The sequence below is a fragment of the Panulirus ornatus genome, chromosome 37 (assembly GCF_036320965.1).
Source record: "Panulirus ornatus isolate Po-2019 chromosome 37, ASM3632096v1, whole genome shotgun sequence".
NCBI lineage: Eukaryota > Metazoa > Arthropoda > Malacostraca > Decapoda > Palinuridae > Panulirus > Panulirus ornatus.
In genome coordinates, this window is record NC_092260.1 from 27,379,293 (window position 1) to 27,395,171 (window position 15,879).

General features: G+C 44.2%; 1 protein-coding gene and 1 long non-coding RNA gene across 7 annotated transcripts in view; both read right to left on the minus strand.

Annotated features, from left to right (window-relative positions):
* The window catches only part of Calx (sodium/calcium exchanger 3), a 277,683-nt gene that overhangs the window by 92,046 nt on the left and 169,758 nt on the right, over positions 1-15,879 (minus strand). The gene's annotated exons all lie outside the window — the stretch shown is intronic.
* LOC139760640 (uncharacterized) overlaps positions 1,322-15,879 on the minus strand; it is a 96,113-nt gene continuing 81,555 nt past the window's right edge. The window contains exon 3 of the long non-coding RNA XR_011715376.1: positions 1,322-1,613. This is a non-coding gene — a long non-coding RNA (uncharacterized lncRNA). The remainder of the gene's footprint in view (positions 1,614-15,879) is intronic.

Here is a 15,879-nt window from a genome sequence, read left to right on the forward strand (position 1 = left end):
TATATATATATATATTTCTTTTTTTTTCAAACTATTCGCCATTTCCCGCGTTAGCGAGGTAGCGTTAAGAACAGAGGACTGGGCCTTTGAGGGAATATCCTCATCTGGCCCCCTTCTCTGTTCCTTCTTTTGGAAAATAAAGAAAAAAACGAGAGGGGAGGATTTCCAGCCCCCCGCTCCCTCCCCTTTTAGTCGCCTTCTACGACACGCAGGGAATACGTGGGAAGTATTCTTTCTCCCCTATCCCCAGGGATATATATATATATATATATATATATATATATATATATATATATATATATATATATATATATATATATATATATTGTAAATCCAGAAATGCTAGGAAGTTTAAATACGCACACAAGAACAATGAATTGACTTGAAGACTGATACAAATTTAGACATTAAAGCTTCCGTAAACGTATCACACACTGATTAGTTATGTATCACTTATTACTTATCAATTTAGCAATGTCTACTTATCAATTTACTTATGTACTTCACTAGTTATCAATACTTTGCACTTAGTCTTTCCACTCGATTATCAGAAAAGCTTTTCCACTCTCGATCGTGTCTTGAGACAACAGATGTGCCTCTTACAATGCTAGAGTTCCCAGACGAGACGTGCTCGACCTGTCCTCACCTACCATCCTCACGATGGAGCCTCTCACGACACACTTACAGACTTTTACACACAGTTTACAGACAGTGGTAAAGTCCTGTCTGTAAACAAACTACTGAGATAAACTTGAAACACAAAAAAACCATCTCTGATATTAATCTGATTCGTCTTTTCTCTTCTCTTGTCCTCGTGTGCTCAGACATACACACGAGACTCCTTGGTGACCTTAAGTCAACAAGGGCACATCACGGGTCGGGCCCATATGGGTTCTAATTCTGGGAGCGGCGACCATCCCAAACCCAACCCAGGTGTTAGTCCTCTCCTCAAAGCTGGTCGATACATGGGTAACTAGCTCAGGCTGTATGTGTGCTTATGTGGATATACACAAGAGCAGATATATAATACATGTACTCAAAGTTAAAAGACGGAGCCACACGAGGGTGAAACTGTATCCCAGTAATACATAAGTAGTATTCACACACACACACACACACACATCTGTCTATCTATGTATATATATATATATATATATATATATATATATATATATATATATATATATATATATAACTGCATGACCCCTTTAACGGGGCTCTAGCAGCTTCAAGGCTGCGGCACAATCAGTGGCAGGAAAAGGATTGAATCCTTCGGAGTGAGAGAACTTTAGGGCCAGATTACATTTCTTTTCGTCGAGCAACGATGATACAATTCGCGAGGCAACTGCAGGCAAGTTGAATTCGCCATCATATATATATATATATATATATATATATATATATGCTGCGTTTTGCTGGGCTCCTTGTACCTAAGGCGGAGGGACATGTGTATAGGTTAGAGTGGGGAGGGATGCAGGATGGTGGGGGCAGGGAGTATGTAGGGGATGGGTGTACAAGGGAAGGCAGGTTCCCAGGTCCCCAGCCTATTGTCTGAGGTGATGTGGCCTACCTGACTTTCCGGCATCACAGCCTCCCTCCACTGGATCACTTACCTGTAATTAAAACATTATGTTAATGAGCAATCAAGTGATCGCGCCAACTTCTTATATGGATAAAATAGATGTGATCATATTACTGTAATTAAATCTGATCTATGTTAAGGTGTACATGTAATTCATGAGTGAATTAGTCAATGAAATGAGTAGAAATTCCACGTCAAATGCAGTTTCCAATGAAGCACAGATAAGAATTAACATATACATGACATGGGGTACTAAACATATTTTAAAAAGGGTCATATAAGCGTTGAAATGAGTCACACATATGTGTGTGAAGAAGTAAAGAAATATGTAAAAAAATGAAAGATAACGAAATCGCCCACATGTCAACATACATCTCACGAAAGCAGAGACACGCACATACCACACATACATGCACACACGGCAGACCTCTTATCTCTTCCACTTTGTCTCTCCCACTCTGTCCCTCCTGCTCTATCCCTCCCTGCGTCCTGCGCTGGACGCTGTATGAACTGTAGACTATGAGACAGAAGAAGAAGAAATTTCCCGCATAAACCCTCCAGAAGACGACCAGCTCATGGAACACCGCCCCTGGCGCGAGACTTGTTGCTGAACACGTTACGATGCTTCGACCGCGAGACCCGCCAGTGTCCTTTGTGAGACGATGGTTCTTTACGAAGCCTCTGCGGGCGCCCGAGGCAAGAAGATCCGGTGCTCCCATAAGACCCATGTCTGGCCAACATGCTATTTTCCTGGACCGTCCAGTAAATGCCTGGAAGAGGGCTACGTCACTCATAAAAGCTCCAGCGGCGTTCAGGAGGGGGAGAAGAAAATAAAGGACGTCCCTTCCAGGCTCCCACGAGAACATTTCGTTATAAAAATTCCCTGGAAGCTACACTTTTTTTCTTTTCCCCCCCACCCACCGAGTGTCCTCAATCACTTAAACGAGCTGATTTTATGCCATAAACATGGGCAAACATATTTTGTTTCAAAATCTAACTTCAACTTTAACGGTGACTTTGACAGAGTCACTACCATCAAGCACTATTGACACCCACAGTGCCAATGCGGTGGCTTTAGCGACGTGCTCACGCTGGGACCTGAGGTGACACAGGTCTATATACCGATTTCCAATGTACATGAGGAGTCTGTGGCTGAGCTGGAGGTTGCCTGAATTGGTGAGGGGAAGGGAAGAAAGGAAACGAAGGAAGAGCCACATCAAGTGGAAGATTGCCTGAGCTAGTAAGAGAAGGGAAGAAAGAAAAGGTCACAGGAAAGTGGTAGAGTAGGGACTAAAGGAATGAGAATAATGAGGGATATATACACAGCACAGACACATGCAACGCCACACCTCCTCATGAGTCCACACGAAAATAATGAGAGGCTAAACCTCGCCTCCAGAACCAGTACGTGACCAAATGCTCAACGACGCCTTGAGCTCGCGAGAGTCCCGTGCTGTTAGACTATTGCCGCGAAATAAACGACCCTGGTTAATGGGAGTCCGGACTATACTGTTTCATTTAATCGAGACGCTCGGATGACGGGTTCAAACTTAGTGTTTCAGTAATCAGGCTCTTAATCAATAGCTTACGACCCACTCCACTGGGTATGTCCTTCTACCAACTATTCCTTGATAAAGCTACTGTCATTTAAGATCATGCCACCATTAGCAAGTTACCAGGAGCGCCACGTCAACCCATGTCCTCACCATTCATCCACCATGTCATCTAACCACACTTCACCAACACTGCAGAATGACCACAGATCACCAGTACTATCAAATTAGTATAGGTCAACGGCAGCATCAGGTCATTACAGGTCATCAGCAGTGCTAGGTCAACTAAAGGTGGAGTGTCAGGTCGCGACAAGGTCACTAGCAATCCCACCTGACTTCAGATCTCAAGTTCCCTTAGATCACAGTCTCCCCCATAATCACCAACTTGGACTTCTGTAGTGGAAAGTTGCTTCACAGTGTCAGCGTCGTTTTGGCTTCGCGAACTCCCTAGTGGGCGAACTTAACCGTGTGTTATAAACCTATTCATACGGTACGAGAGGATGGAGTTCTTACAGTCGTGGGGGGCCACTCACACCACTTCAAGTCACTGTATGACCGTATAATCATCTCTCTATAATGCCCGTATTGACACCCTCTCATTGCTCAGAGCCCTCCAGCCATCCATTGCTCTAATAACTATCCCTTTTTCAAAATGTTTGCTGCTTAAATATCATGCTATGTTTTGTTTGATAGTCGAGTATGTTCACAAATTCTAAATTGACTTCCAGCAAGAAAAAAAAAAGATGGCATTAAGCATCCGATTGGGACAGCATCGCAAGTGATTAAATCCCAAATGAAAGACTATCTAATGTCTTACAGAGATTCAGATGATTTACCACCATGATTTAGAGTTATAGGATATGGACTCCACTGCAGACGCATGCAAAATAATGTATTTTGATAGTCAAGTACAAAACATAATTATAAGATGTTTGGTTTTACATCTTTAGAAGAACAAGAAGAAAAAGACATCGGAAGGATAGTTAGAGATGCCCTAAAATGCTTTCTTGTCTTCATCTGACTGGGGATGTAAGACCTCATTGCTCTCCCCCAGCAGCAGATAACATCGTCATAGACCACCAGGTCGTCTGTTATTTGCCCTCCTCCATGTGCTTCCCGTGTACCTCCCCAACCCCTCCCACCCCACTCCCAAAAGTCTGCTCTCCCCTCGGTGGCACCAGACCCACCCCACTCCACCCCAGCAGTGTGGTACCAATTTGACCGAACTCCACCACTATATTGGAGGTTTTCGTAATAAAGAAAGTGAATCTGCATAATGAAACTATCGTGGATGTTATATTTGCTCCATGTACTACGGCCTTGCTCCCCAGTACCCGAACAAGAGGGGAGGTTAGGCGCTGCTCGATCACCAGAACAGCTCACACTGGCCCTACATACTTTCTTCATCACGGGTCAGCTTTTAAGAAACTTGGAAAACAGTGGCGAATCATTATTCATATTTCTTGAAAAAAACACATGAAATAATATGGGAATGTTTGTGCAACATATTGGGAAAGTTTGTATCACAGGACAAGCTTCCCCCACACTACTACGCTAAGCTAGGAAAGACAAGGTGTGGAATATCGTCACTATCATATACACACGACTGATTCGCCTGATGCTGCTAAGCCTTGGGAAAAAAATATAATTCTTAATGAAAACGTTCAGGAAAACGTAAGGAAATGCATCAGCAGAGAGAGAGAGAGAGAGAGAGAGAGAGAGAGAGAGAGAGAGAGAGAGAACACCACCTAAGCAGTAACCCAAAGTTGATGATATTAGCCCTGAAGCAAAGTGTTATGTTTATCAGGATTCAACGAGGAGTGCGATACGTTTCACGAGCCAGTGTGTCATCTGCGGCCGAGAAGGTTTGTTGGTAACATCGAAGCGACGACCTACTCAGTGTCCTGCTGCGTGACCAGGACAGGAATGTCAAGCGCATCGATTCCACTGTAGCAGCCAGAAGGCCGGGTTTAGCCAGGGCTATTTCGCCACCCATTTCCAAGCTTAGAGTCCATTGAAACTTCGTAACAAGTTCGTAAAATGTGCAGTCTGCCATCACACTAAGTGTCCACTGGCGAAGTTCCAACCGCGTCCTAGGATTCTAGACTCGTCAGAGACACTAGGCAAATCGATATTGCTACTTGGAGCAGCAGCTGGGTGATAACCACATTCATATCTATATACAGGATCGAATTCCTATATACAGGATCGAATTCCTATATACAGGATCGAATTCCTATATACAGGATCGAATTCAAGTCGACATTAATTGTTTTACTGGTGGTGGTGGTGAGGGGTGACTTTCAGGGAGAGAGGATTGTACAATGACTTAAAGTTCGGGTCGTAAGGTCCTATGATGGCTGGCAATTTTGTTCGGCCTTCCGCCCAACCACACTTTACCGTCTCTCTCTCTCTCTCTCTCTCTCTCTCTCTCTCTCTCTCTCTCTCTCTCTCTCTCCCTCTTACTGCTTCCTCCCTCTACCTCAGCTGTCTATCCCACCCTCGCACTTTCGTACTCCTCGTATCGACCTGTTGATATGCTCCTTGCCCCAGTACCATGCAGTGTACATTGTCCCTTAAAAAAACGCTCGAGCGCGCACATCCACACAGAGTCATCTTTCCAATCCCGAATCGATACCATGCCTGATATGGATGGCGTCCTGTCTATCGTGGATTTCCTGAACGTATCCACTCACTGGCCGACCACGCAACGCCGCTTCTAACCTTCCACGTTAACTGCTACGACCAAAGGCGACGAGACTTGAAACCAACACGGACACTTTCAGAACCTTGCTGTCAAATCACATCTCCCTCCAGCCTACACCACTCTCGTCCTGCCCATCCCCCTCTCTTATGCAACACCTCCTCTCTCTCTCTCTCTCTCTCTCTCTCTCTCTCTCTCTATCTCTCTCTCTCTCTCTCTCTCTCTCTCAACTACCTTGCTCTGTGCCGTAGTGCAACTCCTAACGTGAGGCCAGACCCCGGCAACCCTCCCTTCAGAATATAGGATTCATCTCCCAGGGTCCTCGGCACAGTCCTTTCATCCTGTCCTAACATTTCCTTTTCCCCAGATAATAATCTTTTTATGAGGAAAAGATTGCCCATCTATCATCATGGGGAAGGAGGGTAATATGGAGCTGGAGAAGCCATTTTAGATATTTTGATGTTCACTTTCGATTTCACTGTAGCAAGTGACGGCATATCCACGAATGTGAGTATCATTTAGTGTTTCATCATCTAAGCTCTTCTGTTCATCCATGTCATCCCAGTTCGCTCTTTCTATCAGTATAAAAGCGTCGTGTGTGTGTGTGTGTGTGTGTGTGTGTGTGTGTCTAAGTTGTGCCCATTTTACATCATATTTTACTACAATACCACAACACACCGACCCACAGCCACAACCACCCACCACCACCACCTGCCTGACGCATATCGACCAGTGTGTGGTCAGGGGCTACCCCCCTCCCTCATCTGGCCGTCCACGGGGGTCAGTCCTTGATGGCTATGCTCCCTCCTCGTCCATCCCTCCTCTAAACACCTCCTTTGTATATCTTCCCACGACAATGCAGGAGCGAACTGTTGACCAGTTCGAGATTTTACACTGGGACGAGGGTGGAGCAGGCAGTGTATGGTCATTAAGGGGAAGGTCCTCAGACTTAATGGGTCATCACTGTGAGGGTGAAGGCTCCAGCTGCGTCGCTTTACCCAAAAGACATTCTATTCTGAAAACAAAAGATCTGATCTTATAGAATTTCGATCGTCTGGTGTACGAAGGTACAGCAGTGCACAGATGCCTCCGAACCTGACATGATCATCATGGCTGCGGATCTGGTCGTCAACCCGGATCATGTCTTTGAAAATACTGACGATCGTAAACCCAAGGATCGTACAGCTCCCCCACCCTCGTAAGGACGACATCATGCACTTAACTGTACCTGAGATGGTACCTGCTGACTATTTCACTGTTATGTCCTTCCACTGTGAAGGCTTCATACCCCGTATTGACGACTTTGTTAACAACCGCTGCATAAATTGTGTGTTACTTTCACCTCAGGAGCACTGGCTGATGCAAGAGAGGTACTTTCCAACACTGTTGTCTGCTACATGTTGTAAGACTGAGTGATGGAGAAGACACTCGTACAGACGCTCTACTTTTGCATCATAAGAACATACTAGATATGTAAGGCATTATCTACAATGCATCTTGTTGGCTCGAAACTGATTTAATGTCTGAGATATCGAAAGAAAATCTTAATATCTGTAAACCCAGGGGTAACTACTGTGATATCTGGTGACCTTATGGCTGAGGTTGCAAAGATATATATAGTTATTTATGGCATTGCTGACATGATCGTCTAAACATTTAAGAAAAGCGCTAGATCTTCAACATCTACGTTTACTGAGTTCGTGTAACATAGACTCATAAACAGATAATTGACGACGTAATCATTACACGAAAGTGCACCAGGGGACTCATCGTGTTTTATTTTTCCTGTGGTTATCAGCAAATACTAGATCACGCCCACCACTGTGACCTCTTGCAATATATATATATATATATATATATATATATATATATATATATATATATATATATATATATATATATATATTCCATGTAAACAGGAACATTTGGTTCAAAAAATTGGCTCAGTTCCTTACACCTTTAACATCTGGGTCCTCTCCATCCTGCTTCTGGAGTCTTTAATAATGATGGTCTACTTCCAGACCTACATTTCACCTTACATAGATGAGATCCATATTTTCTATATGGCTAGAAAAAAATAGTGATCCCTGACTCTTCCAAACTGCCTTGAGTCAATGGAATTCAATGCCTCTGTCTTACTAATTCCTCTCACTTACACAATCAGGACCATCCTAGAGGCAAGGTAAAGGGAAGTGTGTCCTCAACCAACAGGAGGGAATAACCTACCCATTCATCCCTCGCGGTACGTGTGGCAAAATGTGTTTTATGACTCAAAGCCTCAAACCCAGAATGAGGAAATTCACAGGATTATCTAAATTCTTTGCACCAGTCCTCCTCCTCCTCCTCCCCTAACGGTATAAGCAGCACTTCCCAGTGATATCATTCACCCCACGAGTGCGTTCATGATGGAAAAGAAATATCATAAGCCAGGATCATCCAGTAATCCTCAGATTCATTTTTCGTCTGAATGCCAGGCCTCCAAGAAGGAGGAGGAAAGGAGGGAAGCAGGCAAAGAAAGGAAGGTGAAAGCAGATGAAATAAATATATTCTAAAAACTTAAGGGTTTTCTTCTTTAATCTCCTGAAATTTAATATGCAATTTGCAACATCTGAAACTATTTTTCAGCCAGTGTGGGCCGCATGCATAAATCTCCTGGCGCCTCTTATGACATTCCTGTCTTTCGGATCTCCAGAAAGAAGAATTTACCTTTTCATCTGCAAGGATGATTATATATATATATATATATATATATATATATATATATATATATATATATATATATATATATATATATATATATATCCTTCCTCCTCTAGCTCCTTGAGGAATCAGATCTACCAGAAGCCCAGATACACAAGCAAGAAGATGGATCAGTTCGTAGGTGGTCAGTCTCTTAGTGCTGCAACAAGCAGGACAAAAGACGATCTGGGACTACGACAGTCTGTCATGAGGATCTTGATGAGGGAGGGTTGAGTCTTCGGTGATCAGATGGTGGCCAGTGTGAGCTTGTCCCGTCAGAATGGGATGGAAGAAATACCTTTGGACGTAAACAGTCCAACTAGATCCTACGTGGAGCGTAGGGATGTGATTTGCTAGGTTCTCCTCCATCCGCTCTTGCAAGAGTTGTCTCCCCACGACTCCTTCTCTTGACCAGGTCATGGTGTTCTGGTATCTAGTCGGCTCTCCTCAACCCCCCCTTCGTATCTCTTTCCTTAACCGCAGACAAATCTTGAAAATTCCTCCGAATCCAACTTTCCAAAGCCAACTTCTCAGGTCCAGTCTGGTCAATTTTCTCAATCTGTATTATTTTTTTTTTTACTTTATATTATTTTGTATTCATTTCCAAATATATTTTGTTCTTGTTATATCTCTTGTCTAAAGTTTACGACATTTTAGAACCCGAAGATTATCGTTTGCAGGTCAGTATGTGGAAGAAGAAGAAGGAGAAGGAGATGGAGGAGAAGGAAAAGGAGGAGGAGGAAGAGGCAAGGGTCTGCCAAAATATAAACCAGCTTTATTTCTTCCTCTGATTCTATTTCATCTTAAATTATCTTAAATTACTCTTGCCTTTATTCATTCGGATCCGTTTCTGATACAGGTTCAGTTTCAATGTCTTCAGTCTCCTGCACTTCCTGAGCCGCAGATGAGTCTTTCCAGGCTTTGAGGTGTCCTCACACTGAGGCACTGGACCAAGTTAAAAGACTCTGGAAAGTTATTATTAGCTTCTTTCTGCTTCAGGCGAGAGAAGTCACGTTAATGACGCTTTGACAAGAAATCTCTCATTACACAAATGATATCAATCATGTCATTAACTGATGAGAAATTATTTTTTTCATAATTTTTTCCTCCGTCTTTTACTCCCTCACAGATCATCAGCGGACTATCATACGTATCACAATGTAAGATGAGATCTCCTCCTCAAAAATCATAAGTTTCACCCCATTGTTTGTGAGGATGAGCACCTCCTATCTTTACTATAAACCTAGTACTTATCTATATAGTGTCACATAGCAGAATCTTTCAAGACTCCTTGTTTAGAAATTCATAAGCCTCTTCTGTGTACAAGGAGTAAGATCCACTTGTACTTCCCTTTAAGAATTAAGATTGGATTCGAATTATAAATTCTTGAAAAGTGGATCATGTCTTTTCCACTCCCTCTCAGCTCTGTATGTCTGTGATCTCTGAGGTGCTACCCTCACATCCAGTGGTTCCTATTAAGCTAGAGCGGTACAGCGTCTTCCATTTGTTTCACGTTCCTCACGGTTCTCCTGTATAAAGTCCCACAAGTGGCTACATATCTCTTTATCAGCATTAAGATATGGATCCTTTTTTCTTCTAAAATTGCGACGTCTTCGTTTTCCTCCTTATCTTCGCCCCTATTATTCAGGTAGGTATCCCTTTCAGTGACCCTTACCTCATCCATGGAAACCTCTGCTATGATATAGGAGAGGATCTATCCCCTGGGTTAATGGAAGAAGCACTCCCGAGGGGCCATTCTCCTTCCCACCCCATCAGTGTGATGCGATGGACTTGGGAAAGCGACATCTTGGTTGCCACGAATCATTTGGACGGTGTAGAATGGTCTCAGTATGGCTGAGATAAGGTTAGGGTACACATTTTAAACCTTGTCAGAGAGGTTCTGGCCACTTCGAAAGGAGTCCAACGATAGACTTCGAGGTCCCCCCCAAAATCCAGGGGTATAGCCTCTTTTGTGTCGAAGTACGTACATACCTTTTCCTTACGATCCTAAAACCCACAATAGATAGCCATAGCCTTTGTGATTAAGCTCGTATATATCACATGGTATAAATTTTCTTTGGCTTTGTGCCGTGATATTTCTTACGTCAGTGATTATCACCGTTTGGTATATGAATGATATACTACCAAGACTTTGTGATTGACTGATGTCACTGATGTCTAAATTGGGATTCTAGTCTGGTCTCTCATGACGGAGACGTCTGTGCAGTAATGGTGGTAACCACATGATAGTAGAGGGAATACGTCTCCTGATTCTGAGAGGCAAGACTGGGCTATATAACTGTCCACCTATCCAACTCACTACAAGTACCTACGAGGAGATTTTGCCATAAGGCAGGCCTATGGAATTTCTATAGTTTTATCTCTCTCTCTCTCTCTCTCTCTCTCTCTCTCTCTCTCTCTCTCTCTCTCTCTCTCTATATATATATATATATATATATATATATATATATATATATGAAATTTTGACGCACGGGAAATAAGGTAGTGTGTCTAATGCTTGATTCTCATTCTTAAATTTTTCCCCTGAAATCATCGAGTGATATATGCAGATTGCTTAGCCAAAAGTCGCTGACATTCCCTCCAGCTGGTCTTTACGTTATGGTCAGTTGAAATAATAAAGCGAGAGCCAAGTTTTCTGACGACCGTAAAGTATGATGAAACACCATATTCCCTCTGGTGTGGGCCTGGCAAGTGTGTGGCCTGGGTGAGTGTGTGGCCTGGGTGAGTGTGTAGCCAGGCTGAGTGGGTGTGTAGCCAGGCTGAGTGTGTGGGAGAAAGAAAGGGGACCACGTTGCTCCTAGTATCATGGGGGACGTGTGGGCGGTGTGTCTCAGTGTTATTTCTCAACCCCGCCTCCTCGGCGGCCAGACTCCGGATATTACACCACCTCCAGACCCGCCTGGTTAATACTTCCTGGACCCCGGGAACGAGGTGGATACGCTAAGACGTGGTGCCGTCTCCTCTAAGATTACTTCCACGAGTTTACACCCACTGGTTCTCTAAAACATTTACGGGAGATAATCTAGAATTTTATGGTTTCCAGTCTAAATCGTACCCGACTGTATCCAAACATGTCAGACTTAGATAAGAAAAAGACGTGTTACTGATAATTCTACGGACATGTCTTGCCTGAGTAAGGTTTCCGCTACAGAATGCATTTACTGGTTCTTCAATCCTATGGTGTCGAGGGATAGGCCGCCCGATCCCATGACCCATGTAGTTTCTGAGTCTCCTGGCTGAAACTGTCTTCGTGGACTCTAACCGCAGTGCTCTGTTTGACAGCCAGGGAGGAGCTGTTCGCCTGACCTATATACCATCTATATGAGTTATATCCTTCGCTCTTATAGTTGTATTACAAGCTAGACAGCTACATTTTCTGAGGTCGTGCGACGCTGTAGTGCAACCTCCTTGAAGGTATATCCATATTAGACTATGAATCAAAGTTTTGAAAATGGAGTATGCCAATACACATTGATATTTTCGATGCCACATCATGCGCACGAGTCAACACACTCACAAGCGTGCAGGCGCGTGTAAACGCAAGCATGCATCAGACCCATAACACCTGGACTCACAGCTGGCAGCGAAGGGAGGGGCAGCACCTGGCACCCCTTCCTCACCACCTCATCCCCTCCCCCAACATCCCTTTAATCCTATTTACTGATGGCGTATGTTATTTCCTTTGTTTTCATTCCCTTAATACCAATCTGTTCTCATGAGCTTTCTCCTTTGTAGGACCGAGCGTACGTATAATGATCCCAAGCTTCGCACTTACCACACAGCCATAGCTATCACAAAGCTGTTAAGCGAACCTTTTCTTCTCTTTAACCAAATCCTAAACTTCAGCTTCGTGATCCAGGTCAGATTTTACTACGGTCATCTCAAGAGAAAGAGAAGAAATTTTCGTTCCACACTACTGCTGTTCTCTCCGTCTGTTCTAATAAACGTCATATAAATATCTAAATTGCAGGTAAGAAAATTGGCAAAATTCCCTTGTATCACCGTTCCCTGTAATTATGCATGGACTGAGCTATGGTCTTGCCGAGTGACTATCAAGCAGATAAAAATGGGAAAAAAGATTATCATATCAATTTTATCATCATATCACCTGCCTCTAGGCTAATGGGTGTTGTGTCATCTGTTTGTTGTATGTATCTACTCGTACGCAACATACTGCGAAATGCTGTGTGGTGACAGGGTACCCGGCAAGGTGTCGTGGGTTAAAAAAAAGAAATGTATTCCCAGTTGGCATCAGGTTCAGTCATATATCAACCACGTACATCTGGCTGAGTCCCTCCCACCTCCATTAGTGGGAACTGAAATAAACTGTAAACAATGATAAACGTCAATCGAGGTTCATTAGTTCCAACTGTACGGGTTGTACCGTAGAATTTACGACTTTACATGATTTTCTACATTGAATGTTTTCATCCCTTTTTCTTTATTCGTCCGTAAATCATAGATAATAATTGGACAATATCAAGAAGCTGTGCCCTTACTTGAAATTTGAAACTTTAATCGTAAGGTAACCGCAAGTCCTTCTATCTCCCATTTTCTTCGTTGTTTCTTTACTCCACCAAAATCCTTCAGTTCCTCCGTGTTCTCTCTTCCCAATTCTTGCTTCCCCTCCTGTGTCTCAAGGCAGAGGGCAATGTCCTTGTGCCTCACGCACACACACACACACGTTCCCTACCCACACCACTACCAGCTTTCCCATGTGACTCTCTGTCGCCCAGATCCGTTCCCTTCCACGCCAGCAGCAGCAGCAGCAGCAGGTAATCCAGGTGCCTCCCTCTCTCACGCACATTCCCTCCCCTGTGATATGAGGATGACGTCACTAATTACCCATTAATTCTCTCCCCCCCAACACTGCTCGACAAACTCCATGTATATATGTATGTATGTGTGTATGTATGTATGTGTGTATGTAGGCAGGTTGGTAGGAATGTGCATAAGAATGTATCAGTGAATGTATGTATGTTTGCATGTATTCTCATACGAATATAAGCAAGCTTTATTAATGAAATCATGAGAGTTCGACATCATGGCTATTCGAGGAAACAAGGAGGTACCATAACGGTTAATCCTCGTGTGGTCGGTCTTCATACAGAAACTATGGGAAGGAGCGGTCACTATCGTTCCACGATGCCAAGCCTTGGTGGCAGAGACGCATGCAGGTAGCTCACGAGAGCAGTGGCCGAAATGATACCTGTAGAACAGGGAGAAGACATCGACATGGCGGACAATGGAGGGAGAGGCTTTCAGATAAGCGAGCAGTTCATTATGATCTGTTGCCTGAGATGAAACGAAGCGAAGTTACTTCGAAAGTTTTGTGAAATATCGAACTGGTTATTCTTACATTTTCTACTGTTTCTATACATATCTCAAGCTATTATTCAACTGGTGTCTCTGAAAGATTATTTCCATTGTTTGCATTTAACAATCTTGCATCTAGTCCCCCCCCTCTTCCCTCAACCTGCCCAGTTGGAGAGGCTCTTCGCCAACACCACCCTCCCTCCCTTCACACCATCACTCAACCTGTGATCATTATCTCGCGCTACAGGTGCGACGCTCTCATGTTCTCGGCTCATTACCAGTATCTGTTCTTATCCACGTGAAGGACGGCTAACGGGGACACCCAGAGAAGACAGACCCAAGAGAAGAACTGTCGATGTTGTGAGTGTTGTGATCACTACGCAAGGTCAGGGAATCATAGATCCATGAAGGCTAGATCGGCGAGTGGAGGTTACAGAATTCATTTGTTTATACTCTGGTGTTGACTGGAGACTTGATGGAGTATCTTGCCCTCCTTGTGGCGTTACGTCTGATCTCATTTCTAAAAGTCGACAAAAGCAGGTCAAAGAGTTTTTGGAATCCACTTCATTAACACCTAACCAGACATTCCTCTCGCGACCTTACAGTGGGTAAGTCACATAGGTCTTCCGTCCTCTCTTGTGGTATCTGTCACCGACCCCCCCTTCAGCAGAAGGTGTGGGGTCGAGGGTCCGACGGTGAGGGTGTGGAACCGACCTCCAGCAACAGCCGGTGAGAGACGTAGGTACCAGGGCGAGGGTGAGTGCCACCGCTCCAGCAGTGGATTACGGCTCCGTATATTAGGATTAAGCTGTTGGTTGCGGTTAAGCTTCGCTGATATAGAGCTGGGATATGGCAGTGTGCAGTGGTTCGCTGGCAACAATGAAGGGCGGTAAGGGGGATTTTCGTGGATGTGTTTACAAACTTGCCAGGTTAGACACTGAGTTTCCAGAATGTTGAATCGATTGATTTCTGTTTTGTTATTTACTTACCAGCCAGCCAGAGTCAGTGTTGGGTATTCGAGACCTTCACCAACTATAAAAGTCCACGTTCGATATGTTATTGGCGCTCTGAGGTGTGCACTTTCTCCGTTACGTTATTATTACGAATCATTTTTTTTACTGCTTCTGTTTGTCCATGAGTGGCCTTGTGTGTGTGTGTGTGTGTGTGTGTGTGTGTGTGTGTGTGTGTGTGTGTGTAAATGACATTCAGTTCAAGTTACGACCAATTTATTTCACCATCGGGCCTAAACCAATGATGAATAACAAAGCCTCATGAGAGTGAAGATTCCCCCTACATCGTCCACCCACAAGTCCCCACATCGAGACTGGTGGAGGAGGAGGAGGAGGAGCAGGGCAGACAGCGTGACACCAGCACCTCGAGAAAGGTGATCCTGGGCGACGGAGGCGAAGATGGCCATAGTTAGCAAGATGGAGGTCGGAAAGTTAGGGGTAAGGGGGTGTCCCCATAGGGGTGGAGGTGAAGTGAGGGAGAGGGAATGGGTAATGGAGGAATGGGAGAGGAGAGAGGGATACTGGAGGAACGGAAGAAGGAAGGGGAGGGGTATGTGAGGAGTGGACGAGGTGGGAGGAAGGTCATGCATAAAGATTTGGTCTCTTGTGTTATTACAGGTGGTCAGGTCAGCTGTGTGTTTCTTGGCGCTGAGTTATACACCTTTATTTACAACGACTGTGGCGGCTGTGCACAGAACGTGTGCATATAAGAGGCAAGCTCGTGTTTGCGTGTAAGAAGCTTCAAGTGGTGCAAGTGGAAGAGACGTCATGACGGTATCAGATCGCCTCCTCCTCCTCCTGCCCGCCACTTCGGGAGGCGGAGGTAAAGTTTGAGGTGAGTTTACACAACATCGGGAGGTGAAGGTACAAAGTTAGAATTGTAAAGAAAAAAAAAAGCGATCGGAAAATGGACTCGTAATAGCAGGACGGAGGGTGAAAACACGACCAATACCC